At 39.0% G+C, this 27,767-nt stretch overlaps 2 pseudogenes; one reads left to right on the plus strand and one right to left on the minus strand.

The window, feature by feature from the left end:
• The window catches only part of LOC110301523 (glyceraldehyde-3-phosphate dehydrogenase pseudogene), a 318,538-nt pseudogene that overhangs the window by 9,843 nt on the left and 280,928 nt on the right, over window positions 1–27,767 (minus strand).
• Window positions 15,032–21,035, plus strand: LOC110301525 (olfactory receptor 8B8-like; annotated as a pseudogene).

The following is a 27,767-nucleotide window of genomic DNA, read 5'->3' on the forward strand; positions in this document are numbered from 1 at the left end:
GCAGTAGTGGGCATGCACACCTTTGAGGTAAACAACAGTTCTTTAATTGGACTTTGACCTGCTCAACAAGAATGAGACTGTGTCTAGTACTGAAACCTAGTTAACTACTCAGTGCTAGTGAAGTCATGGCTATTAGAAGAGAATCGTTAACCACCGATTTACTAAACCAGTATATTCCCTAACAACAATCTACAGCATCCGTCCTTATACCAACAAATAAATGTAGTCTTTGCCTCTTATCAAGAAAACTTCTCTTTGAAGCAGATGGAGACCACTACTATAACCTTAAGATTTTCCACCCATACCTACGTTCCCTAAAATATTGACTCTCAGACTTATATATGAATAAATGCCTGGACCAATAGCTTTGGCTCATTTTTACTAGCTCATGACTCAGTTATCCCATTTAAATTAGTCTAAATCATGTCACATGACTAGTTACTGCTCCTACAGTTTCATTCAACTGTCTTCTTTAGAGTCTGGTACAAAAGCACTGTGCCTAACTATCTCAGAATCCTTTGTCCATAATAGAACTTCCACATCTCTATTTCCTGCCTAAGCTAATAGGCCAGCAACATTTTATTTACAGGTGATACTCCCATACATTGCAACAGAGATTCTCTGTACACATTACAGAAAATCACAACCAATCAAAATACAGTTATGAAGTTCGGCCCTAGTGGATATATCTGTAAAACACTGCCATGTAAGGCTCAGGGAATATTGCATTAGAGGAAGCAGAAAGATTGTAAGAGTCAGAGGATCAGGGAGTTTGCCATGAGATCATGTCTCATGTCTTTTAGTATGATCAGAAGCTCATGCATAAAGTCTCACCAACATTGCCCAAACATGACCTGAACAAGGATGATACCAATGAACATACCAAACTGGATGGTGAAAGCCCCTGAGACCCCAAGCCTGCAGAAAGTACTATAGGAAACTGAGGAAAGCTGGATTGGGAGCAATGGCTCCAGGGAAGAGCATACCAATCAGTCAGCCCTGAAAACATATGTATAGGTAGCAGGCCTTGAGCAGGACACACACACACACACACACACACACACACACACACACACACTCTGATCCAATAACAATTAGTGAGAAAAGAGTTCATGAATTTGAAGGTGAATGGGTCAGGTGGGTAGGGGCATATAAGAGGGTTTGAAGGGAGGAAAGGGAGGGAAGAAATGTGGTAACTAAACAAAACATTTAAAAAGTTAACTTGTTTTCATCTGGGTAAAGGAAAAAAATCAATCACCATTATCAGCTCTGAGTAGGCACAGGGAAGAAGTGAGGTCACAAGCCCCAAGGAGAAAGTAACACTGTGAAGTAAATGTACTAAATCCAAGAATAACTTTTCCTGCCTTTATTCTCTTTTGAGTGAGGAGAGAGAGAGCTTAAGTTTCACTTAGTAAAACACTGACTTGGATCTTTTGAAAAGGAGTTCTTCTACCCTCATCTGAAATGACAGAAACCCACAAGAACATTTTTGACTTTTTTTTTTTTTTTTACAATAGCCAGTTAAGAGCCCAAAATTGCTTTTGCAGAAACTTGCTTTAAAATCCAGAAGGTCTTTGCCTCTCTTATAAGCTGACCATAGCTCTTTTTGTTTGATAGTTTGTATTCAGGTTGAAGAACTTTTTCTCAATTAAAATGAGAACAAACATGAACTGCTGCTTTAGTAGTAGCTGATATCAGATGTCCCAAAGATGATTCTTCTGCTAAGACCCTTCAGTTTTGGGTCTTGACCACATGTTGATTTTCAAAAAGGCTATTTTCTTTTCTCTTTAGGAAGAGAAGGTGAGTTGAGATTCCTCTGGGTTCTGCCTTTGGTCTATTTTTCTTGGCTCTTTGAAGCATCTCTCCAAGTCACCTGGTTTCAATAACCACTGATACAATGCTGACTTTCTAATACAACTTTGACCCTGACTGATTAACCTGTCATCAGTTATAAATTAAAAACATAAAAACATTAACAGTATTGCCACAGATACAGATTTTTCTAACAATTAAAGAGTAATATTTTCTAGTTATATGGATTAAAATATTATTTTTTATGCCAGTGTAGACTTCTCACTGATTCTAAACATGAAAGGGCAAGATAAGTGAGAGACATCAAACAGTGAGAGGCGACTCCAAGGAGTACTTAGGGGGTTCTTAGTAATAAAGGATGAGTGGCATGCTATATTCTGAGGAGCAGATGGGAAGGTGTCTGTGTCCGACTCAGTGTGATCGTCATTCTCAGTAGAGATCACACTCTTCTGTCACACGTCTGTAAGTGAAATGCATTTGGTAAGTGTACCAGCTGCTAGTAACCAAAGTCTTACTGTGGTGGTTTGAGCATGTAATGGCTCAAGTGGATATGAACATAAATTGCATCTAGAAGTGGGCCATTCAAAACTGATGGGGCAGAGCTGAGTCACTGAGGATGTTGTCTTTATGTTTTTTCTCCTCTTCTTAGATGTGAGCTTGTTCTCAAAGATTCATTACGGTTTCCAGATGGCCACTAGGATTTTGTGGTTTTGTTTACAATTTGAGCAGAAAGACAACACAGGATTGAGTGAGGTAAAGTAGAAGGGGGCTATAGCTAGTCAGTAAGTAACTAATTCTACTGACAGTTGGTTAACCATTTTACTTTTATGGGAGATGGAAATCTTATGGGAGCGTTCAATCTGAGAACTAGAAAACGTTCTTTTCTCCTTTTTTTTTTTTGTTAAGAAGTGGGGAATGTCTACTGTGCAGGTAACTAGCAGTTATTACTACTAAAGCATCACTGGAATGAACAGATCAGAACAGGGTAACCTATATTCCTAGTTCTGCTTCTTTGGTCCAGTCTAAGAGAGGAAGATTGACTAACTGAATAGTTAAGATTGAAATGGAGTAACCAAAGAAAACACATGGTGGGACTCATGGCTCTAGCTGCATATGTAGCAGAGGATGGCTTAGTTGGTCATTAATGGGAGGAGAGGCTCTTGGTCCTATGAAGGTTATATGCCCCAGTATAGGGGAATGCCAGGTCCAGGAAGTGGGAGTGGGTGGGTTGATGAGTAGTGGGAGGGGGGGAAGGGATAGTGAGTTTTTGAAGGGGAAACTAGGAAAGGGGATAACATTTGAAATGTAAATAAAGAAAATATCTAATAAAAATGGGAAAAAAAGATGAAAGAAAGAAAGAAAGAAAGGAAAAAAGAAAGAAAGAAAGAAAGAAAGGAAGGAAGGAAGGAAGGAAGGAAGGAAGGAAGGAAGGAAGGAAGGAAGAAAGAAATGGAGTAACAACTTGGTTATTGGCAGCCATATGCCCACTGGCTTGTGAGCTGAACTGAAGCAGAATCTTGGCAGAGTCCAGCCATGTTTCTTTTATTACATTTCCAGTTTTACTGTCTCCCTTTGGGCTAATTTAGGGTCTGAGTTCTGAGAAGGTGATGTGATTGATTACTTGCTAAGGACCAGCCTCAGTTTGGAGAAGGGTTCCTGAGAGAAGGGGTGTTTGGGAGCCTCAAGACAAACACCTCAAGTCAATTCATGGGCCTAAGCTTACAGCCTACGTTCTGCTCAAGATGGCTCTCTAGAGAGCTCTATGTAGACAGCTCTTGGCTCTGCAGTCTGCTTGAGCAACTCTCTTTCACTAGAACAAGTTCTAAAATCACTCTGGACAGCTCACAGATTTTCCAACCAAAGTCTAAAAAGCTTCTATAAAAATTCTGACCAAGTCAGAAATTCAATTAGAAAAAAATTCTAAAAGTAATTCTTGGGTTTTTTTTTTTTTTTTTTTTTTTTTTTTTTCAAAATCAGAAAGCCAGAAACATTCTAAAAGAACTGTGATAGCTCTCTAAGTTTAGGATTTTCAACCATGGTCAGAAATCCTGTTAGAAAAAATTCTAAGCAAACTATGAAAAATTCTAAAAGAGCTTTGTTTTCTCCATGGATTTTCCCACCAAATTCAGAAATCCTGTTAGAACCATTTCTTGAAGACCCGTTTGAGCTCCAGGACAGCTCAGCTCTCACTAGAAAAACATTCTCTCTCTCTCTCTCTCTCTCTCTCTCTCTCTCTCTCTCTCTCTCTCTCTCTCTCTCTCTCTTTTTAAAAAAGAGCTGCTATGCTGCTATTGTTCTCTGCTAGCTAATCTTGTGCATACCAAAAGCCCCACGTATTTTTTATTGACATATCAATTCAGTTATTTATTCCAGGTATGCTCTTGACCATTCCAGGAATCAGCATTCTATAACCTTAGCCCCTTGAATCTTAGGAAAAGGACAGCAAGCGCTGTTTTGTTTTGTTTTTTGGGGAACATTGCAAAAAAATTCAATGATCTGTCTGCCTTTGTAAACCCAGCTGGTTTGGACCTTGACCTGTGATCAATACTCCCTAAATCTCTTTATCTTCTCTAATATCTTTCTGATAAGCTGGCTCATAGTGCAGTCACCTCTGTTTCTTTAGGTCTGTGAAGCTCCTTATGCAATTAATATTGCATCCTTATATTTTGCATAGTTGAGAAAGTATATATTTTCAAACTCACATTTTCAGAGTTTTTTCCCAACCTTTAGGACTGTCCTGAAGGTCACGGTGTTCTATGATTTTGCTGAGAGATTAGAATCACCCTTGCCTCCTAGATTCCTGATTTCTCTGATTATCATGGAGTCATTAAACTTGGCAGAGAGGACATTCCTTGAAGGAGGAGTATGAAAATATGTACATTATTATACAAACAAGACTTACACTCACAGCAACCATCTGTTCCAGGTGATAGGATCTATGTCATTCCATGGCCAAGCAGGACTTGGCAATTACTGGCATTTCTACTAATAAAGACATAATGATATTTAATTCTCTTTTGACTCCCTGAATTTATTCTCAAAACTGAGATCTTTCAGAAGAAGAGGAGGGAGGGAGGGAGGGAGGGAGGGAGGGAGGGAGGGAGGGAGGGAGGGAGGGAGAGAGAAGGAGGAGGAGGAGGAGAAGGAGGAGGAGGAGGAGAAAGAGAAGGAGTAAATGATTAATATTGCTATTCTACCACAGACATAAGGCAAAATTGTTAATTGGAAAAGCTTTTTAAAGCTATAAATTACAATGCAAAATTAATATATAATATTTATGATTATGCACCAAACAGCTGCACAGAATAACAAACAGTGTTGAGAAAACTTCTTTCTCTCTCACACACATTATTTATAAGTATTAACCCTGTTTTCATGGGTGGTATATTCCAAGACTCCATTGGATAAGTGGAACCCCAGATAGTACTGACTCCTGGATATAGTATGATTTATTGCACAAATACACACTCATCATAAAGTTTAATTTATAAATCAAACATCATAAAAATTAGCACCAATAATAGAATGATTGTAATAGCATGCTGTAATCAAATTGCTAGAATTATTATTCTTGTTGTTTAGAGCCATTAACAAATAAAACAAGGCATCCTTGAACACAAACATCATACTGTTGTAACAATTTGGTACCCGAGAAGATCATTAAAGTGGCAGGTAGCATGTACAGCACAGATTTGATGGACAAAGAAATAGTTTAAATCTCAGAGATGGTGGAAATTTAAAATTTTATCATGTTACTGAGAATTGCATTCAACTTTACTTAGGATTTATTTATGGAATTGCCCACTTAATATTTTCAGATTATGACTGATTACAGGTAGCTGAAACCATGGAAAATGAATCCAATGACATGCATGAAATGATACAGTTCACATTTTGTGATCAGTATGGAATAAAAGAACAATTACATAATCAGAAAATAAAAACTCTATTACTTTCCATACTAAAGTTCTCTACTAAGCTACATTTAAACCACAAAAAGATCTAGAAAAGAAAATAAAAGTATTGTATAATACATTACAAATTTTAGGCCATGTAAAGAAAAAAATAATCTTACATGTATTGAACAATGAAAATATGTTAAGCACTTAATAGGCTAGAAAGAAACAGTAAAATTAATAAATAAGAGGAAGAGTTAGTAAAGTTAGAAGGAAATAAAAGTTGAATTACGAGGCAAGAAACAGTAGTGTTAATAAATGTGTACCTTGGAGACAAGGAAATATGCCCAGTACTTGCTATTGTAATGTAGAAATATTGGAAGAAGAGCAAGTTAAAAATGACATAGAGTCAGAGACAGCCCCCCGCTCCAATTGTTATGGGGCCCACATGAAGATTGTACATCTGCTACACATGTGTAGAGTGCCTAGATCCAGCCCCTGCATACTCTTTGGTTGGTCGTTCAGTCTCTGTGAGCCCCCATAAGCCCAGGTTATTTGATTCTGTATGTCTTCTTGTGCTGTCCTCTCCTCTCTGTTTTGCTGTGGGTCTCTGCATTTGTTTCCATCTGATGCTGGATGAAGCCTTTCAGAAGACAATTATGCTACATTCCTAAAAGCATTACACAGTATTATTCATAGTGTCAGGGGTTAGAAGGAGGAGACCTATCTCTCATGGGATAGGTCTCAAGTTGGCCATTCCCTTAATCTGCTCCCTGTGCATCTTGTAGGCAGGACTAATTTTGGGTTAAACATTTTGTAGGTGGGCTAATGTCACCCTCTATCCACTGAAAGGTGACCACTTCAGTCTCCATATCTGCAGCTGCTTGAAGTCTCAGCTAGGGTGACCCCCATAGACTCCCAGAAGCCTTCCTGTTTCACATCTGAGGCTTGACACAGAGATGAGCCCCTCCCAGCCCCCAACTGATTTCTGTTTTTTACCCCAGTCTTCTCTGCCCCCCTACCCTACTCCTCACAGTTGATCCGTAGCCCATTTTCCCTTCTCATTCCCTTTAATTTCCCACCAAATTCCCTCTCTTCATTCACTTCTAATGTCTATTTTATTTCCCCTTCTGAATGAGATTCAAGTGTCTTCCTTTGATTCTGTTGCCTGCCTTTGGATCCTGTTCCCCAACTGCAATGCCTTGTTGGGCCTTAGAGGGGCTGCAACTTGATGTGTCAGAGTGGTTACTAGTACCCAATGGGGTGCTTCCCCTATTATTATTATTATAATACCCCTTCTCTGAAGAGAAGGGGAGGGGGTAGTGAGGGGATGGGTTTGTGAGGGTGAAATTGAGAGAAGAAGGAGGGGGCTGCAATCAGGATGTAAAGTGAATAAATATACTAATTAATTAATGAAAGAACGACATAGAGATTGAGAAAATAGCGGAAGTAGGAAAAATGAAAAACTAAATGATAAATTTCATTAATGGTTAAATGATTATAAAGAACAGTTTTATATGGCAAATTCTGTTCAGATAGATAAAGAAAAAGCAGTAGTTGTTAAAGGGTTAAAACAAACAAACAAACAAACAAACAACCAGTTGCAAATGGCTTTGCCCAGGAATTCACCGAAGACCAGATAATTCCAATACTACACAAATTCCTTTAAAGTTGTTTTTATGAAGTGAGCATAACATGCATCCAAAATCTGAAAGATTGCATGCAGAACAGAATTATAGACAAATATCACCTCCCTGAACAAAACAATAAAATAAAAATTAGTAAATCTCACCAATGGAAAAGAGGAGTGACATATTACACCCAAATAGTTTACGTCATGGGTGTATGAAGAGTGCAGTAATGAACCTAATAGTTCAGCTTTATTTTCCTTCTTTCTTTTCTTTTGTATTGTTCTGTTCTATAGGATTTCATATAGACTGGGTTAGTCTTGGCCTCATTAAATAGCCCAGGCTGGGTTTGTTCTCTGGATCCCCTGCCTCAGCTTTCCACGTGTGAGACTGTAGGCATGAGCCTCCTCTGCCTTTGGCTGAGGTTGGCTGATATTTCTTTTTGTTTTGGCATGTACACAATGTGAACCTGTGTTTGAGGACAAATGTGCATGTGGATGCTCAGAGGTTAACCTCAGGTTTTTGTTATCCACTTTGGTTTTTTGAGATAAGGTCTTTCTCTTGCCTGGCCTTAAACTCACCAAGCAGGTCAACTGACTAAGAGCCCTACATATCTGCTTCAGTTTGCCTCCTAGTGCTAGAACTAAAAACATGATACTATACCTAGATTCTTCCCCTCTCCTCCCCTCCCCTCCCCTCCCCTCCCCTCCCCTCCCCTCCCCTCCCCTCCCCTCCCCTCCCCTCCCCTCCCCTCCCCTCCCCTCCCCTCCCCTCCCCTCCCCTCCCCTCCCCTCCCCTCCTCTCCTCTCCTCTCCTTTCCTTTCCTTTTAGATTTATTTCATAAAAGAATGTTGATAGGAATAGCTTAAAGATTTCATTTCTTCCCTTTTTTATTTAATATGTTAGAACTAAAATCTCTATTTTTTCCCACTTGTTTTTAGTTCTAATAATCTATGATCATCAAAATACTCTATCCTTGCATACAATTTACCAAATTTTGTTTTGCCATGCTATATCACTAATATAAGTAGGTTATATTTTGTGGAATGTTAACATTGTAACTGAGTTGTTCGTGTTTAGTCAGAGCTTCTTTTTGTCTTTAGAATCTTCTGAGATTTGGACACATATTCTTAGCTCCTTACCTGACAGAATCAAACTACTAATATATTAGTATACTTTGCTAATACAAATAGGGGGAGAAAACCTTATTCCTGAAATCTGGGAAGTAGATTGCATAACTTTCGATGTGACTCCTCCACGGCATTGGCTTCTTACAAGGCAGAAGTGACATGTTCATTCTAGCTAGTGTTCGTTTTCTAGAATGGAACAAAGAAAGGCAGATTTAAGGAATCTGCAGTTCCCCAAACTGGGTGAAACAACCTTAAGGCCATCATTATGTGAATCCAGCTAATAGGCTTGCATCACCAACGTACAGTGAATTCTCGGAAGGAAGGAAGTAGATTTGTGGGAGAACTGGTAAAGGAATGGCAACAGAGAAGTGACTGGCATGGAAATGATCCTGATTCCCATATGGTAATCTGGAGCAATGACTGCCAGTGAGCGTGAAAGAACTGCCACATAAATGATGTCCTGAATCTATTAGTGGAAGGTACCCGTCTTTGTTTTGATCTCAAAGAGGACATGTGTACATATCCTTAAGAGATCTGTCCTTGTTGGTGGGCAAACAAAGCTGTCTACAAAGAAGTGTTAAGTCATTGTTTGCTTTTAGCAACAGCACCGAAAAGGATGAGAAATGGGATGATGTCAAATTTTACACAGACACTGTATGTAGCTGAATATGTGCTTTGTGCCATAAAACTTTGTATATTGAAATAAAATAAGTACAAATATTTCCTAATGTAGTGGAGTTAAATAGGATTTGGGGGTAAGAATACACAAATAACAGAATCCATTTTATTTACATAATTTAATTTAAAGAGCCGTAAGCATGTATAAAATTTAAATTCTCATTAAATGATCTTAACATGGGTATGAAAACATATTTTACTGGAACATATTTAGGCTACCAATTGTGCTGGCAAGCATTTAAAACCAGAGGACACAGAAATTAAAACCATCTTTTATGTAATTGTGGATTAATCAAATCAGTCATTCATTTTGCATTTATCATGTTTCTAGTGTGTTATGTGACTAGGCGCTAGGATTCGGCAGAAATCAATACATCAAAAAGGACTTAGAGTCAACATTCAGTTAACAGTTATGCTGCACTCATCTTTTGGTGCCTTGTTTGTATCATGATTGTCATGTCTTTTCTATTTTGTCTTTCTTTTTTGTTTTGTTTTTCCGAGACAGGGTTTCTGGATAGCCCTGGAACTCACTTTGTGGACCAGACTGGCCTCGAACTCAGAAATCCGCTTGCCTCTGCCTCCCAAGTGCTGGGATTAAAGGCGTGCGCCACCACGCCCAGCTTGTCTTTCTTCACTAGGCAATTTAGATAGTGCCCATTAAGGATTTGCAAATTAAGTGCATTCAAACCTTTTAATTTAAATGTTGATCTAAAGAACACTTTCAAAAGTTTATGTTTTTTTAATAAGGCATTGAAATTTTATATAAGGAGTTATATAAAATCCATGGTTATACATTTCAGAGCTTGAAAAAGATTCAGAATATGAATTAGTAGTGAAATCCCCCTCCCTCCCGCTTCCTTTTCGCCTTGATCGATGTTATTGAGTCACTAGCACCACCTGGTGGCTACTTAAGTGACCCTCCTCGTGTAGTGGTTTAGTGTTTGTTGAATGTTCTCAGTTATGTCTTTATACTTTGTAGGGCTAGGCATTTTGTTCTTGTGTGTATGTACAAAACCACTTTAAATACTTTACCTGCTGTAATTAAAATGTGCACAATGTTCTTTAAAGCAAATATATCTGTTTTAAAACTATACAATGGGCTGATCTACTAACTGTACAAGGATCTACTAACATGCCAACTGGAAGATTTTGTCTTTGTAAAGTGAATTAGTTTCTGGACATCAAGAAGGGTCATGCATTCTTTATACAAATTCTCCATACTTCATATGTTTTAAGAACTCAAATCAAGTTATTTATGACATTTTGAAGGCATATGGATTTTACAGTTGATTGAGTTGCCACTTGATATAGTTTGAGGAGCTTGTCTTTGTTGGGTCTGTGATGTCCTTTATCTGGGGAGAATTAGATCACCTTTCCTTCAAGTAACTGTGCCAAGACAGAGCTATACAGAAATGGAATGTGTACTCACCAGAACTGTCTTGCATCTTTCACCATGGACTTGAGTGATTCTAGTCCTGAGATTTTAAAATGACAAATGATTCATTAAGTTGCATAACACCCAAAGAACTTTCACTAATTAATACAAAAATTCAACTCCTAAGAAATCACTTACAAATTTCTGAGACCCTCTAGAGATGTCTAGTAGTCCTGCCTTCTGGGCTTCCCATTTCCTCCTCTCCACACAGATTGGCTGCTTTCCAGATGCTTGGCCACCTTTATCTCTTTGTTTCTTTTTTACTTTTCTGTATAAAAAAGCATCTAAATGAGCCCTAGGGGCATTCTGGGTACTTCACTTGGCTCAGCTGAATGGAACTGAATCATTTAGGCACCTTCCCACATCTCCTGGAGTTTTCATTCCAACTAATAAATGTGGATGCAAAACTGATCATTTTGCCATGAATTCAGGAAGACTACCACTTCGTCAGGCACCATGAACCATCTTTGGTCTTCCTAGATGTTGCTGTATAAGTATTGAGTTTACTGTCTTTGGTAAATATCACCTTTAGTGAACGTTTACTATGAAACTTGTAAACAAATACATAAACTATAATGAGAATCCAATAAATCACAGACTAAAAATATTCTCACATTTTGTTAAGATATACACATAATGTAATAATATAAAGGGTATTAAGCTTATGTATTGGGCAAATATATTTTGGATGCTGTTAATGTACCCAGCCAAAACTTACCATTCTGTGAGTTCTGTGGATAGGAGACTCTGCTTTGTTTGTTTCACATGCCAAGTTTACCACCTGCTGCTACTATGAATAACTGAATGAATAGATTATTAGTAGCATCTCTATTTGCTTAGGTAATTTAGGAAAGTCATTGTTAGAGCAGCAAATGTGGTGTGTGCTATTTTCATAAACATAAACAAGAATCTCTATGGAAAACTCAGCAAGGCTTTCTCATGCTGTTTCCTATGGTGAGGACTCAGTCTCTATATTCTTCCCCAGTTACACAAATTTAAGCTTTAAAGGTTGTGCTCAGCTGCTTCATCCATATTCATTTCTGAGCCCAGAATAACCAAGATGGTGTCAAAAGATGAAACTGCAATAAATTTAGTTTGAATATCTTACTTAGCTTTTATTCACAGTTCTGGAATCCGGCAGTTCTCAGAACTAGAGCAGGCTCAAAGAACTCTGGGGCTACCATGATTACACATATATGGCCTGAAAACAGAAGGGATGGACTGACTGGTTCAAGCTAAGGGCTTTGCCTATTCATCTGTCTGCTTACCATGAGCTGTAGCCCAGCGACCATGATGACTGAGGACTTATTTATATGTTCTGTGCTGGGGCATAAGGTCATTAAGAAGGAATGCTGTACGGATGCATTTTCAAGGCCTGAATCTAATTGAAATTTATCAATGGGCAATATGAATTGAGTGTGTACATTAATCGACAGCAACCTGTGTGCCTAAACTCCACACTAGGTCATTATGTGTTGAATATTCTCAAAGCTACCTTCTCTTGGGCCTGCTGCAGTTTCCTCTGTCTCCTTCTATGGGTACCTTGGATTCCTGATTATAATCCACTCCCTTCTGGAACTGATTGGATGCTTACCCGAAATACTGGGCTGCACTTTAACTATTATCCACAATTAACCAACATTAACATTTTGTTATATTTTGTTCCCATTCTAATTTGTAATCAACATATAATTTTCCATTGTGGACCCGATATTCCTGATATGTATCTTGCCTCTTACATGTGAATCCTTTCTTTTGCTGTTCCTTTTAGAACATCCCCCGCTTTATTCCCACACTTCTCAGAGATGTCACATTACATACCTCTATCTTTGTTTAACTTACTCCCTTCTTGTATTATCTGTCTAAATATTATTTTCTTCATTGAGACTCCCAACCTCTTAAGCCAATCCATTTGCACATTAATGTATGTGTATGTACAAAATAGCTTGGAATACTGTCTTGGACTTGGAACACTTCCAGGACAAAAACCTTATTTAAGTAATTTGTTGCCATACAAAGTTATCAATGGTGCTTTGCTATGGAAGGAGAAGATTTCTAACATTGGAAATACACAGTAGAGGATAGACAATGAATATCACATGGCACATGGTATTCGTTAATTATCCTCTACTCTAATGTTAATTCTGAAAAAAAAAAACCATGGATTTCAGAGTACAGGAAATATAATTAGCAGTATGTTGGGTAGGGGTGGACACCAAAAAGTTATATTGTTCTTACCAAACATTTTCAGAGTGTGATTTGACTGTAGCATTAATTAGGTAATATATATACTTAATTAGTAATACAGGTGAACTGGATCTTTTTGATTTTGTTCTACCCTATAATTTTGAAAATTCATGTTTTACCTAATTATATCCCAAACTGCAACACACGAGGCTGATATTTTATGAAAAGTGACTCATTATTGGAAGCGACAATAATGTCATAGCTTGCTACAATAGGAAATTTAGATGTTTCCTTTTGAAAGGTCAAGTACCTGTGGAAATTTTATGCCCTAGCATAGAGGGATACTGGAGCAGTGGGGCAGGAGAGGGTGGGTGGGTTGGGGAGCAATCTCATGGAGACAAAGGGGAGGGGGGAGAGGGTGAATGTGGCATGGGAGTTTGTGGAGGAGTAACAGGGAAGTGGGATATCATTTTAGATGTAAACAAATGGAATGAATTAAAAAAACAAAACAAAACAGAAAGGCTGCAAAAACCATTACTTTCAATTATTTCAATTGTGATATAACACTTTACAAGATTTTTGGAAACATTTCTTCATGACTCTGATTTTGACATGAATGTTTTTATCATAGATATACTTCTGAAAGTCAGGCCATGTTTTGGTTTATTATGTAAGAAAAGTACTGTGTCAAGGTTAATGTAACAGGACTGTCTCTGTGAGTTGGAAGAAGAAATAGTAGAGACTCAGACTTGGAATGATGCTTTAAAATCATCCTCAGAGAACTGATTAGCTGAGCAGATTTAAAACCATCAGCTGCCAAGAGTAGAGCACATTTCTGCAGCAGCGGTACCCTTCTGTTCCATATAACAGTGGCATCCATGATCCTGTTGCAGCCACAAGATGGTTCCCAATGGTTCCCTACACTTGCATCATTGCAGAAGAATCACTCAGGTGGAAGCATGCAACTCGTCAAGCATAGGAAAATGTGCCTGTGCTACAGTTTAGATGTGGTTTGAACGTTTCTACCACTGGCTTGTGGATTGGAACCTTGGTCTCTGGTATGGTGATATTCATGGTGGGGGAACATTTAAGAGGTGGAGCATAGTGGGAGGTGATAACACACAATCTTTTTGGGGGAATTAATGTTAGCTTCTTTAAATGAATTGGTTTTCTCAGAGCTAGTTGTTATAAAGCACTCACTTGCCCGGTCTGCATGTGGCAGATTCCTTCCCTTCCAGAGTTGGTTGTTATGTGGTGGTGGTGCAGGCAGGAGGCTCTCACTGGAGGATGAACAGACAGTTATTCTGCTCAACCCTAGATTTTCAGCTATAAACTGTGAGCTAAATAAATTTCTTTTGCAAAAAGAAGTCTCACTTATTTGTTATAGTAAAATAGAATGGGCCACAGCAGCATGACTTCTGGCTTCTCCATCTAAAATACTATAATGTTGTATATAAATGACTTTCTTCATGTATGACCATAATATGTTCTCCACAGTGTAAAGTGAAATGGATGAAACCTTCTTATACTTGTTCAGGCTGTCTTTGGTCTGCAGGCTTGTTGCACGGGGATCACCAGAGACTCTTCACTACTCTTGAGTTTATTATCTCATGAATCCTGTCTTTCTCTTGCTTCCCCTCCCCCCAAAATGATATATATTAGAGTTGGGGGATGTAGTTATAGATTCATAGAAGAAACATATATTAGAGATTCATTCACTGGATACTATTGTTATGACACTTCATGCTGATATATTGATTTAATGACTTGAGAGAAGGAATGTTAAACACAAAATGATATTTTAGGTTAGTTGTTAGTTAGCTAGGTTTAACAGTTTATATATATATACATATACATATATATTACATATATACATATATATTACATAGTCTATACATACAGTTTTACATATTAATAAAAACTCAGTGAATTTTCGAGAAAGCAAGTGAAGGAGACAGTGTACCTATTATGCTATTATTAGTTTAATGTTGGTGTGATAATGTATATGAATTCTGTTATAGATGAGCATAGTGTCACTTATAATTAACAACTCGCACTACTGATTGCTCTAGGGCAGGCAACTGAGGAGCTCAGGGCCAGGGTTTGGAAAGGAGACATTTGCAATTATATTTAAAAAAAAAAAACTTCTAAAATTTTACCCATAGTAACACAATATAGATTTGACAAAACTAATTACTCAAAATACTAAGCTATATCCTCAAGGCAGGCAGAGAACTGGCCTGTGCTATACATATCCAGGCGATCATGAATGAGGACCAGAGGATCACACGCTTTTCAGGTACTTTGCAAATTGCAAGCAATGTTCTAATATAGTATATGGAGGAAATAAGTTACCCTTCACAGCGATTACCCTTTTAATTTTATGGATAATGTTATCAGAGACCAGAGAAATTATGTAGCTTGCTAACAAAGAACTCTGGGTTTATTTATTTAGTCATTCCTTTAGAATTTGAATGGGGGCCATATATTGTGTCTGTTTTTCTTTTGTGAGCATGGTATGGTTTTTCATTAGTTCCTGGAGGATATTCTTACTGAGGTAGAATCACATGTGGACAGTCATGTGCATCAGTACTTGAGGCATGTTTATTTTTAGCCTTTATGCCTTTACCTTCTCTGTATAGAACTAACAATATGACTGTTATATCTTTTGTTATGATGGTGTTGGTCTCCAAGGCTGTGTGTTTGTCAGTCTCTTCTCTGTATTGGAATTTCAATGCAGAAATTTCTGTTTTACTTTTTAGTCCATTAGTTCTGCCTTTGTATTTTAGTTTACTTTCCTTCTAGAATTACCATTTCTCTCTTTTAGTTTTCTGGGGTTTTTTGTTTGTTTGTTTGTTTATTTGTTTGTTTGTTTTTTTATAAAATCCTGTGATGGTTTGTATCTCGAGCTTTTGTCCCCGCCGGCAAGAACACACTCGGGACAACCGGAATCTTCTGCGGCAAAAGCTTTATTGCTTCTTCAAGAGGGAAGACCCAGACCCCAGAAATGGGGTCGCTTATATAGCCATCAGCCATGGCGTTTCAGCACCTGATGTGGCGTGTCAGCTCCTGATTTGTTGCTCACCCATCACCCCACTACTACGTCCCGAGATGGGCAGTGACTAAGCGTGAGTTCACTCTCGCACTTGCGCACAAGGCTTGTTTACTAGTTAGGCACACGGGAGGCCAGCACCATCTTATAATGGCGATTGCTCGCGGCTTGTGCGATTGCTCACGGCACGGCTCTCCACAGGTTTGTATATGCTTAGCCTAGGAAGTGGCAATGTTGGGGGTGTGTGGCCTTGTGGGAGTTTATGTGACCCTGTGGGTGTAGGCTTTAGTACCCTTGACCTAGCTGGCTGGGAGCCAGTATTCTGCTAGCAGCCTTCAGATGATGATGCGGAACTCTCCTGTGCCATGCCTGTCTGGATGCTGCCAATATTCAACCGTGATGATAAAAGACTGGACCTCTGAACCTATAAGCCTGCCCCAATTAAATGTTGTCCTTGGTAAGACTTGCTTTGGTCATGGTGTCTGTTCACAGCAGTAAAACACTAAGACAGATCCTCTATTTCTTACCAAAGACTTTTACGTTTTTCTTTTATTTCAAGTTTACTCAGACATTTTTATCTTTGTTACATTTAAATCCTACTCAGGTAATTACACATCTGGCATTTGATGCACTAATATCTATTTCCTGCCCTCTTTTATTACGTGCAGGCTTCCCACTCAGCTTTCACTAGTGTATGTGGGATAGTGAGACACAAGACTTGACCAGTGCAACTAAAGGGAGGGGGCTTTACTCCAACTCATAGACTCAGGGGATCAGTCCACCACTGTGGGAAGACATGGCATTGGGAGTTGTTCTGTTTTGGACAGTGAAGCTGGAAATTGTAGCTACTGCTTCTTCCATGCTGAATGATCAGGAGGCAGAGACAGAAGACGGGAGTGGGAGACTGCTATAACCTTCAAAGTTCCACATGGCTAATGGCCGACAACTGTCAGTTGGCACCATATCTCTCAAAAGGTTCTAAACCTTCTAAACAACACTAGTTGGGGACCAAATGTTCAAACACATGACCTTGGCAGCATTTCATATTCACCCTATAATAGTCAGGACCGGTTTTCAGTGGTGTTTAGCAGGGTAAAGAGTTTACTTTTGACAATGTTCCATTTACAAAATATCCTTTGGTTAAGAAGAGCTGAATTTAAAGAGTAAATAGAGGGGAAGTGAATCTGGGGAAGAGGAGAGCTGGGGAAGAGGTGAAGCTGGGAGGAATATAGAGAGGGGAAACTAGTTAGGCTATATTGTATGAGAGAAGAAACTATTTACAATAAAAAAGAAAATTTGACAGCTAACACACATGCTCCCCTCACCTCTCCTTTCTCTCTCATTTGTGCTTATCAGTATTCTGTGTTGTCAGCCTTTTCAGCTATGGCTCTGAACTATTTGGGGATCAATAGAAATCCAGGGACGTACCACCATGCTACTCTTGTGTTCTGAGGTCACAAGTCAGTCTGTCTGAGCTTTTCCACCTTTTAAAATTTTTTGTCTGTTTCTTTTTATAATTAATCAATGCTTTTTCTGTAATTAGAAGTAGGAGCAGGGCAAAGTCCATTCTTAGTCCTTCTTAGAAGCAAAATCTTTGAAAAATATATCTTGTATCAGTAAGATGCTTGAGCAGATAAAGGTGTTGGCAGTGAAGCCTGATACTGAGTTGGATTCCCAGAACCTTCATGGTGGGAGAAGAGAAATGGCAATGCCAATTTGTCCTCTGACCCCATACAGTCATGCCATGGGATGCTCGCACGTACATCTACTCTCTACATCACTAAATAAATAAGGATAATAAAAAATTTAAAACTTAATTATTTACTAAGAACTTGTTTTAAGAGTGTTTATGATTGATTTTGAAGCAGTTTTGTAATTGTTACCTCAATATTTTTAAATAATTTAAAATTAAAATTATTATTATTAAAATTATTATTTTTTATTTCTCGAGATTATAATACTATTACATCATTTCCCCTTTCCATCCTCCAAGTTTTCCCACACACCCTCCTTGCTATTCATCAAATTCATTGCCTGTTTTTCGTTAATTGTTATTGCATACATAAATACATTACCTAATTTTGAGGCTAACTTTTTTTCCACCATAAACAATATCCCTGTAAGTTAAAGTTCTGACTTTATATTGGACACAGAAGATAAAAGATTAGCTTCCACTTTAGTTTAGCTGATGACTCCTAAGTAAAACAGGACCTCTGATTTTCAGGCTATAATGTTACTGTGTGTGTGAATGTAAAGGTCCCAAAGTTGAGCTTTCTGACTGTGTTGTTCTGGGAAGCAGTGTGCTACATTGCTTGCTCCTTTGTTGTTTCTGTGGGTCTGTGTTAGGGTGGAAGCTCAGGTCTACCCTAGTAGACCACTTAGTGTCACAGATTCACACTGGCAAGGGAAGTAGAGTGCCATCTGCAGCATCTTTCTCAAATCTGTTGTTTCTAGGTGGAAGTTTGGAGCTTTCCCTGGCCACAGTGGTAGCCATCAGGTTTTCATCTGCAGTGACCAAGTATGCAGAGGGCAGGAGTTTAGTCCAATTCTTCCTCTTGTTATAGATGAGGGGCAGGGATTACAAAGTAGGAAACACTTTTTAAAAATTATAACAATCTGGGCTTTCATCTTTTCTGTTTCTGTTGATAATGAAGAAAGAGACTTTTGGATCTTTTCTTTTTAGTTTGAATTTTGAGTCCTCCCTGGAATAATATGAAATTCATCAATATATTTTTTTTCCAAGTGTTGGGTTCCTGAACAGTGTTTAGAATTTTTACCATCTGCCCATGTTTATTCATTTTTATTTGAATAGTTTTAAGTCTTAAGAAAGTTAAGGGGAAGAATGAAGCTCTCAATCTGGCTTGAACCAGATTTCTTACCATTCAGATTTTTAAAAACATTCGTGTGCATCTTGTTACATTTGACATCTGTACAGCTCCTGTCCCAGTCTGTTTCAGAGCTCAGCCAGTGAGAGAAGTTGAACACAAATACCTCAGTTGCTGACTAGACCCTCTTGATTAGTAGGGGAATATGTTTAAGGCTGAAGGCACTTTCAAATATGTCCGTAGTCATATTTTACCATATGGCTTTGCATATCCTCTTTTGTTCTCATGTATAGTTTACTAGTCTGGTAGGAGTCTGTGGACAACTTTGGATCAATTTTGAATGTGTTAATCTTCTGCTGAACTAGTCTAGAATACACTTAAGTGTGATTACACCTCCAGAATATTAGTCATTGACTCTCTGCTTACATGTTTTGAGGTCTATTCTGTTCTATGTATTGTAATGCTAAACATTGGCTCCCAAGATCTGGTTGCCCATGACAAGGAGATCCTCAGGAACAAGAAGACAGTCAAGTACATCAAGAGATGATATATAACCTTACTCCTTAATTTAAAACTACTGGTTGAATAAAGATGAGTGCAGTCCATAGCTGGGAAAAAGAGATGTAGGCAGAGCTTCAGTTCCTGGTCTTGGGGTCTGAGGCAGAGACGATGAGGAAGGATGGGAGAAAGAAGAAGGAAGAATGTAGATGGGTCGTCAGAGCATGGCCATGAGGCCCAGCCAGTTGGAGGAGGAGCAGCCTAGGTGGAACATGGAAAGTTATGTCTTGAGGTTATTTACAGAAAAGTAGACAAAATAGCATAGAGGTTATCTGCCCAACTCTACTGCTTTTATGGCTTATTATAAATATAAAAGTTTTGTATCTTTTATTTGCAAAGTAAATAATCAAAAGTGGGGTAGAAACCCCAATTAATATTTTCTGCAATATTTTGACAAAGTAACATGTGGCAAGAACTTACTTTTAACCAAAATTGAGGTTTCAGACTCCTGGAAAAAAGGCATATTGTTCCTTTAAGATAAAAGCCAGGCTGGGCGTGGTGGCGCACACCTTTAATCCCAGCACCCGGGAGGCAGAGGCAGGCAGACTTTTAAATTCAAGGCCAGCCTGGACTACAAAGTGAGTTCCAGGACATCTAGGGCTATACAGAGAAACCCTGTCTCAAAAAACTAAAAAGAAAAACAAACAGACAAACAAACAAACAAACAAAACCAAAAACAAAACAAAACAAAAGCAAGGAAGGCAGGGAGAAATGGTTCCTAAGTAATGGTCAGTTTCCCCCCAAGCCTTGTGGGGTTTTGGATAAGGGTTAGAATGCATACTAGTTTGGCACATGTGATTCCAAGGGTGTCAGAGCACAAGCTAAGATGTAGCTGCACCGCTGAGCTTACTCAACACTAGGCAGCAGAGATCATGAGCCACAGATAGCAGACTTAAAAGCTAACCTGAGCCCTTCCTGGGGTGTTGCTCTGCTCTGCCCTGCCAGGAAGTAGCTCAGAATAGCTTTGGGAACTCAGAACAGGCTGCAGCCTAGTCACACAGGCACTGAATGTCCCTGCTTTACAATAAGACCTGTGAAATCCTGCCCCTTGGAGAGCAGTCTGCATGCCTCCCACAGCCATGAGTTATAGAAAGGTAATGTAAGTAAGATATCAGTCTATTTTGAGCAGCCAGCTACTCCACTATCAAAAACCCAAAATGCTGGTGGGTTTTGTGAAACAGAGCACCATCTCTCATGCTGAGTGTGTGACTCAACTCTTTTTCTTCTGCTTCTTTGTTATTGATGAATGCTACATTTTGACAGCAATGGCCTATGACATGTATGCTGCCATCTGTAAGCCCCTGCTTTACCAGGTCACCATGTTCCATTGGGTCTGCCTCTTGATGATAATTGGGGTGTGTGTGATGGAGTTTCTGGAAGCCATTACACATCTAAGCCTGACCTGTGATGGCAACATCATCAATCATTACATGTGCGATATACCCTTCTTCTACAACTTTCCTGTAAAACCACCTCCATCAATGAGCTGGTGGTTTACCTTGTTGTAGGTTTTAATGTAATAGTGCACACTCTGACTATCTTTATTTCTTATACCTTGATCCTTTCCAACATCCCTAGCATCTATTCTACAGAAGGTAGGTCAAAAGCCTTTGGTAACTGTGGCTCCCATGTAAAGCTCTTTCTCTTTTATTTGGAGTTGTAGCCTTTATGTATCTTAAGCCTTCTAGTGTATCTGTGGATGATGCAAAGTGTCTACCATTTTTTTTTTTATACAGTTGTGGGCCCAACGCTGAATCCTTTCCTCCACAGTATAAGGAATAAGGATGTCCATACTGCCCTTAGAAAAACTTTGAATAGAAGCTCTTTTACTTAAGTAGAGTTTGTATTTGTTATGAGAGTAAAGTATTAGGACATGTGTGGTTTCCAAGTAGAAAGACAGCTCAAAGAGCCTTTTAAAGCAGCAATACCAAAAAAAAAAAAAAAAAAAATTAAAATCACTACATCAAAATTTAAAAAGTATATTCAATTGTAAAATGTATATTCAAATGCAGCTAATATTATGTAAAACTAAGTTAATTATATAGCAAAATTTAGAAGTACAGAAAACAAAGGATGATTAATCCTTCATATTGTCATAGTAAGAAAGTATTTTATTTTGTAATTTCACAAAAGCATATATATCTTTTTTCAGTATTGAAAACTGAACAAACACAGTTTTTTTTTTTTTTTCAGTCATCTACCAGTATGGTACATTCTAGCCTTAGAAAGCAAGGGGCTTTAAATACAACACTCTCGATGTTATTATATGCAGAAATCATAAGGTCCTGAGACTTTAACAAATGTATATTTTTAGGCAGTGTGTGTTTAGGGAATCACATTCAGGCTCTGTCTACTGAGCTATGTCTTAAATATAATTGTGAGATCTTTGATTAGAGTATATCTAGATGTTTTATCTTGTTCTATCACTGAAATACTGATTTCAGAAGTCTTGGAGAAAGTAAATTAATAATTCAGTTAATAATCTGCCAGAAAGTGCTGCGGATGAACCTCAGTCAGGCCCTCAATCTGCAGGAAAACTCAGAGTTCCATTTACAGGCAAGCAAGGAGTTGGTGCTGATGACAAACAGACATTGACACACAGAGAGAGTGTATCTGAATGTAATTTTCTCAAAGCGAGCATCAGAGTTTTAATACAGAAGAAAATAGGGAAGTTAGGTGACATATCAGCCAAGGTAAAATGAAGTTACCAGATGCTTAATGACTCTTACACAAAATAGAGGAATGTAAACATAAAGACTGGCAGGAACTGGGCAATAAAACAACTGAGACAAAGTCAGCTCTATCTAAGGTCAGCTATATTCTTAGAAGCCAGCTGTGAGGTCTTTACACTCCCAGGGTAAGGGCTTTCATGCCCAAGCCATGGTTCTTTTTATTTTTTTTTAATTAATTTATTTTAATTTTTAATTTTTTTAAATTTAAATTTAATTTTATTTTATTAGATATGTTCTTTATATACATTTCAAATGCTATCCCAAAAGTTCTCTATACCCTCCCCTGTCCCCCCTGATCCCCTACCCACCCACTCCTGCTTCTTGGCCCTGGCATTCCCCTATACTGGGGCATATAAAGTTTGCAGTACCAAGGGGCCTCTCTTCCCAGTGATGGCTGACTAGGCCATCTTCTGCTACATATGCAGCTAGAGATACGAGCTCTGGGGGTACTGGTTAGTTCATATTGTTGTTCCACCTATAGGGTTGCAGACCCCTTCAGCTCCTTGGGTACTTTCTCTAGCTTCTCCATTGGGGGCCCTGTGTTCCATTTAATAGATGACTGTGAGCATCCACTTCTGTATTTGCCAGGCACTGGCATAGCCTCATATGAGACAGGTATAACAGGGTCCCTCCAGTAAAATCTTTCTGGCATATGCAATAGTGTCTGGGTTTGGTGGCTGATTATGGGATGGATGCCCAGGTGGGGTAGTCTCTGGAAGAACCTCTGGTGAAATCACCATGCTTGATATTAAGTTGTACTACAGAGCAATTGTGATAAAAAACTGCATGGTACTGGTACAGAGACAGACAGGTAGATCAATGGAATAGAATTGAAGACACAGAAATGAATCCACACACCTATGGTCACTTGATCTTTGACAAGGGAGCTAAAACAATCCAGTGGAAAAAAGACAGCATTTTCAAAAAAACGGTGCTGGTACAACTGGCGGTTATCATGTAGAAGAACATGAATTGATCTATTCTTATCTCCTTGTACAAAGCTCAAGTCTAAGTGGATCAAAGACCTTCACATAAGACCAGAGACACTGAAATTAATAGAGGAGAAAGTGGGGAAAAGCCTCGAAGATATGGGCACAGGGGAAAAATTCCTAAAGATAACAGCAATGGCCTGTGCTGTAAGATCAAGAATTGACAAATGGGACCTCATATAATTGCAAAGCTTCTGTAAGGCAAAAGACCCTGTCAATAAGAAAAAAAGGCCACCAACAGATTGGGAAAGGATTTTTACCAATCCTAAATCTGATAGGGGACTATTATCCAATATATACAAAGAGCTCAAGAAACTGGACTCCAGAAATTCAAATAACTCCATTAAAAATGGGGTTCAGAGCTAAACAAAGAATTCTCAACTGAGGAATACCGAATGGCTGAGAAGCACCTGAAAAATTGTTCAATATCCTTAATCATCAGGGAAATGCACATCAAAACAACCTTGAGATTCCACCTCACTCCAGTCAGAATGGCTAAGATCAAAAATTCAGGTGACAATAGATGCTGGCAAGGATGTGGAGAAAGAGGAATACTCCTCCACTGCTGGTGGGATTGCAAGCTTGTACAACCACTTTGAACATCAGTCTGGAGGTTCCTCAGAAAATTGGACATAATACTACCAGAAGATCCAGCAATACCACTCCTGGGCATATATCCAGAAGAAGTTCCAACTGGTAATAAGAACACATGCTCCACTATGTTCCTAGTAGCCTTATTTATAATAGCCAGAAGCTGGAAAGAACCCAGATGTCCCTCAACAGAAGAATGGATACAGAGAATGTGGTACATTTACACAATGGAGTACTACTCAGCTATTAAAAACAATTGATTTATGAAATTCTTGGACAAATGGATGTATCTGGAGGATATCATCCTCAGTTAGGTAACCCAATCACAAAAGAAGACATTAAATATGCACTCACTGATAAGTGGATATTAGCTCAGAAACCTAGAACACCCAAGATACAATTTGCAAAACACAAGAAAAATCAAGAAGAGGGAAGACCAATGGGTGGATACTTCATTCCTCCTTATAATAGGGAATAAAATATTCATGAAAGAAGTTACAGAGACAAAGTTTGGAACTAAGACGAAAGGATGGAATATCCAAGTCATGGTTCTAATTAGAGAGTTCCGCTCTAGGTACCCTTCTCAAGAATAGTGCAACATTCTAGTTCCTCCTTAAACCACAGCCCAATCTATTTCCTAAATACCTTTATATTGGAGTGATTGTGTGTGGGGCACTTTCTATTAATAAGTAATGTAGTGTGCCATACATAACTATATTAAGAATTCTAAACTTACTTTGCTAAGCTTGCCCTGAGATTTCTATCTCTATGTAGTAGATAGTAATGCTTGATTTCTTTCACTATCTGTCTTCCAATACTAGAGGCAATTCTGAGTGTTACTAAATAGGTAACATTCTTACTGAATTCCAAGCCCAGGATCGGCTCAAGGACTACCTAGGGCATTGGTGAAGGCCAAGAAGCAAAGTTCAATTTTGCTTAGGTATTTGCAAGTCATTGCTTGGAGGCACCTATAATAAAACAATACTGAAAGAAAGCACACAGATCCATTTGCAAGGACAAGTTTGGAGCATTTCTTATCCAGGATGCCACGGTTCCAGGAGACTAAGTTTCCATGATTCCAGGAGACTAAGTTTCCATGAATTTTCGCCTCTGGACTGAGTCTAGGTTTCTATGCCTGTCATGTGAGTCAATACTGGAGTGGGTGTAGCAAGAAAGTTTTTAGGAGATTTTATTTTAAAGGTTCCTATGTTTCTCCAAAGGCTAAATTCTGGACGCGAAGTGCCCTTTTTACTTTAGTGTTTTTCTTTATATTCTTAAAACACCCTGGTAAAGAAGAGTTGATGTGTCTGTTGTAATTCCAGTGCTTTCAGACTGAAAATGAAACAATTTAAGTCATTCAGGATAAAGTGAACCTATATTAGGTTTTCTCTTCAAGGGCTTGAGGAGGGAATGTTTATATCTTATTTACATTTTATATCTACTTCTGGAAGATGTTCACTGTTTATCAGTAGAGAAACTTTCTCTTTTCTCAAATAAATTATATAGTCCTAAGTTATTAGCACTTAGTACTTTTTGTTTCATAATTTTGCTTTCATTCTGTCTCTCAAATCTTCACCCAGTGAGTGAGTTTAATGAAGTATAAAATTTAAAATCTGAGTCCAACCTAAATAACAATGACATATTACAGCTTCCACAATGGGATTTTTTCTCATTGGGGAGAGGGCTGTCTTATAAGAATAGAGAGAGTGCATGGGGAGAAGGGGGAATGAGTGATATTAGGGTACATAATGTCAACTTTACAAAGAACCAATACAAAGATTTTATTATTATCTTTAATCTGTTTTTTTTTTAACAGTCCAGTCATTATCCCTCTGCCATTCTGTCCTCTGACAATTCTTCATACCATTCCTCCTCCTCCATCTCCAAAAGGATGTCCCCAACCCTAACCCCCTATACCCATCCAGGCTTCCCCATTCCCTGAGGACTCAAGTTTCTCAAGGGTTAGCTATGTCTTCTCTCATTGAGGCCAGATCAGGCATTCCTCTGCTGTGTATGTGTTGGGGATTATTGACCAGCTGCAGTATGCTGTCTAGTTGGTGATTCAGTGTCTGAGAGATCTCAGGAGTCCAGGTTAGTTAAGACAGCTGGTCTTCCTATAGGGTCACCCTTCTCCTCAACTTCTTCCATCCATTCCCTAATTCAACTCCAGGGGTTCCCAACTTTGGTCCATTGGTTGGGTATAAATATCTGTGTCAGGCTTCAGAACCTCCCCTTGAGATGGATATCAAGTTGGTCTTGTCACTGGATCTCCTTTCCTTCAATCTCTTCTCCATTTTTGTCCCTGAAGTTCTTTTAGACAGGAACAATTTTGGGTCAGAGTTTTTGACTGTGGGATGGCAACCCCAACCCTCCACTTGATGTTATGTCTTTCTACTGGATGTAGATTCTACATGTTTCCTCTCCCCACTGTTGGGCATTTCATCTAAAGTCCCTCACTATGAGTCCTGAGATTCTCTTACTTCCCAGGTCTTTGGTACATTATAGAGGATCCCCCCCCCACCTTCTACCTCCTGATGTTGCATATTTCCATTCATTCTGCTGGCCCTCAGGTCTTCACTCCTGTTCCCCTCAATACATGGTCATGTTCCTCATTTCCTCTGCCCCCCCTTCTACTCTCTCACTCAGTTTCCTCCCTACCTCAACCATCTGCTTTCTTCTCCCTCCCAAGTGGGATTGAAGCATCCTCACTTGAAGTCAAAGTATCACTATTTGCAGATAATATGCTAGTATACATAAGTAGCCCCAGAAATTCTACCAGAGAACTTCTATAGCTGATAAACAGGTTTTAAAAATGGCAAAAATAAATGATCTGATATCAGACTTTCAAAGTCTTGGCCAAGCACCAGCTACCTAAACAAACAAACAAACAAACAAACAACAACCAAAAAAAAAAACCAAACAAGCAAAAATCTAGGAAATGTCAATCATAAAGTGAACTTTCTTTTTTCCCTTATTCTATATTTGGAATCAGAGTAGATGTTCATTCTAACCAGTCTAGGTTTCATGAACAATTTGTAGTGAAATTCATGATACAGTAAATCTTAAATAAGAAAAATTTTCATGTTCTGTTGTTGCGACCTGCCCGCAGTCCACAACACGAACGGTTCAACTGAGAATGGCAGTTCGAACTGAAAAGAGAGGAATCTAGACGGGGCGGAAGAAACAATGGAGCCAAGACAACGAACATTCTGATCAAGGCTCAATTTTACTATTTTCAGACACTCAGTTATAAAGGAAGGGGGAGGGAACCCAACTTCCCGCCAAGTAACTCAGGGTCCAGTAGCAGGACGAACACGTGTGTGCCTCCAGGCAGCAAAGGCAGGTTCCAGCAGTAGGCATGGCAGGACGAATGAGCCGGTAGCTCCACCCTTGAGCAAGCAGGTTCCAGGCTGGGAAAAGGGAGGCCACATTCTGTGAAAGGGATGGGGTTTCTGGTTAAGAATAAACATATAAAAACATGGGTCAATGTTTGTTCCTGTTCCAACCAGCAGGACCCAGTTATTCATGGGTGAGAGGGGGACCACAAACCTGGAAGAGAAATGGGAGGAAGGGAAAAAGAAGCAGAGACCAAGAAGGGTTCCCATCAAGGTCTCAGTTTATTAGGCTGAAACGCCAGGTTTTAAGCACACAGCAAGGGGAATAGGGAGGGGTTGAGGGGGAATTAACAAGGAACAAAGAAGTGGGCATCTGGGGACATGAAGGCCTAATTCAGACTGCAGGCAGGAGGCACTCTGAGTCCTATCTCCAGAATGTAGAATCCTCCTTAACAGCCTTGGGTGTCAGGCTGGGCTTAGCACATAACTCGTGTCCTTAGAAGTCTTGGGAGTCAGGAAGAGATAAGGAAGAGGGGACTGTAATTCTGCTTTTTACCTCCTCAGGTGCCAGGAAGGGAATAGGGAGGAGGGGGTGATGACTGGCTCCTTAGCACAAGGCCATTTGGCTTATTAGGGAGGGAAGCTCTGAAAGGTCTACTTTCTCATGGTATGGTCTCCAACATGTTTCATGTCAGCTGAAACAGTAACACAGTTAGGTGGGAGTCCCTTCATTATGACTCTTCATGCCCTCACTTAGCTGTGTCAAATGGAAAGACCAATATAATGGGTCTGGGTTTGAATCTGGATTCTGCAGGTTTTTTTTTTTTTTTTCAATGATGTTTTTTTAATTAGGTATTTTCTTCATTTACATTTCCAGTGCTATCTCAAAAGTCTCCCTCCCGCCTTCTCCCCTACCCAC

Source organism: Mus caroli, unplaced genomic scaffold, assembly GCF_978045245.1.
Source record: "Mus caroli unplaced genomic scaffold, Mus_caroli_1 scaffold_11, whole genome shotgun sequence".
In the NCBI taxonomy this organism is placed as follows: Eukaryota; Metazoa; Chordata; class Mammalia; order Rodentia; family Muridae; genus Mus; species Mus caroli.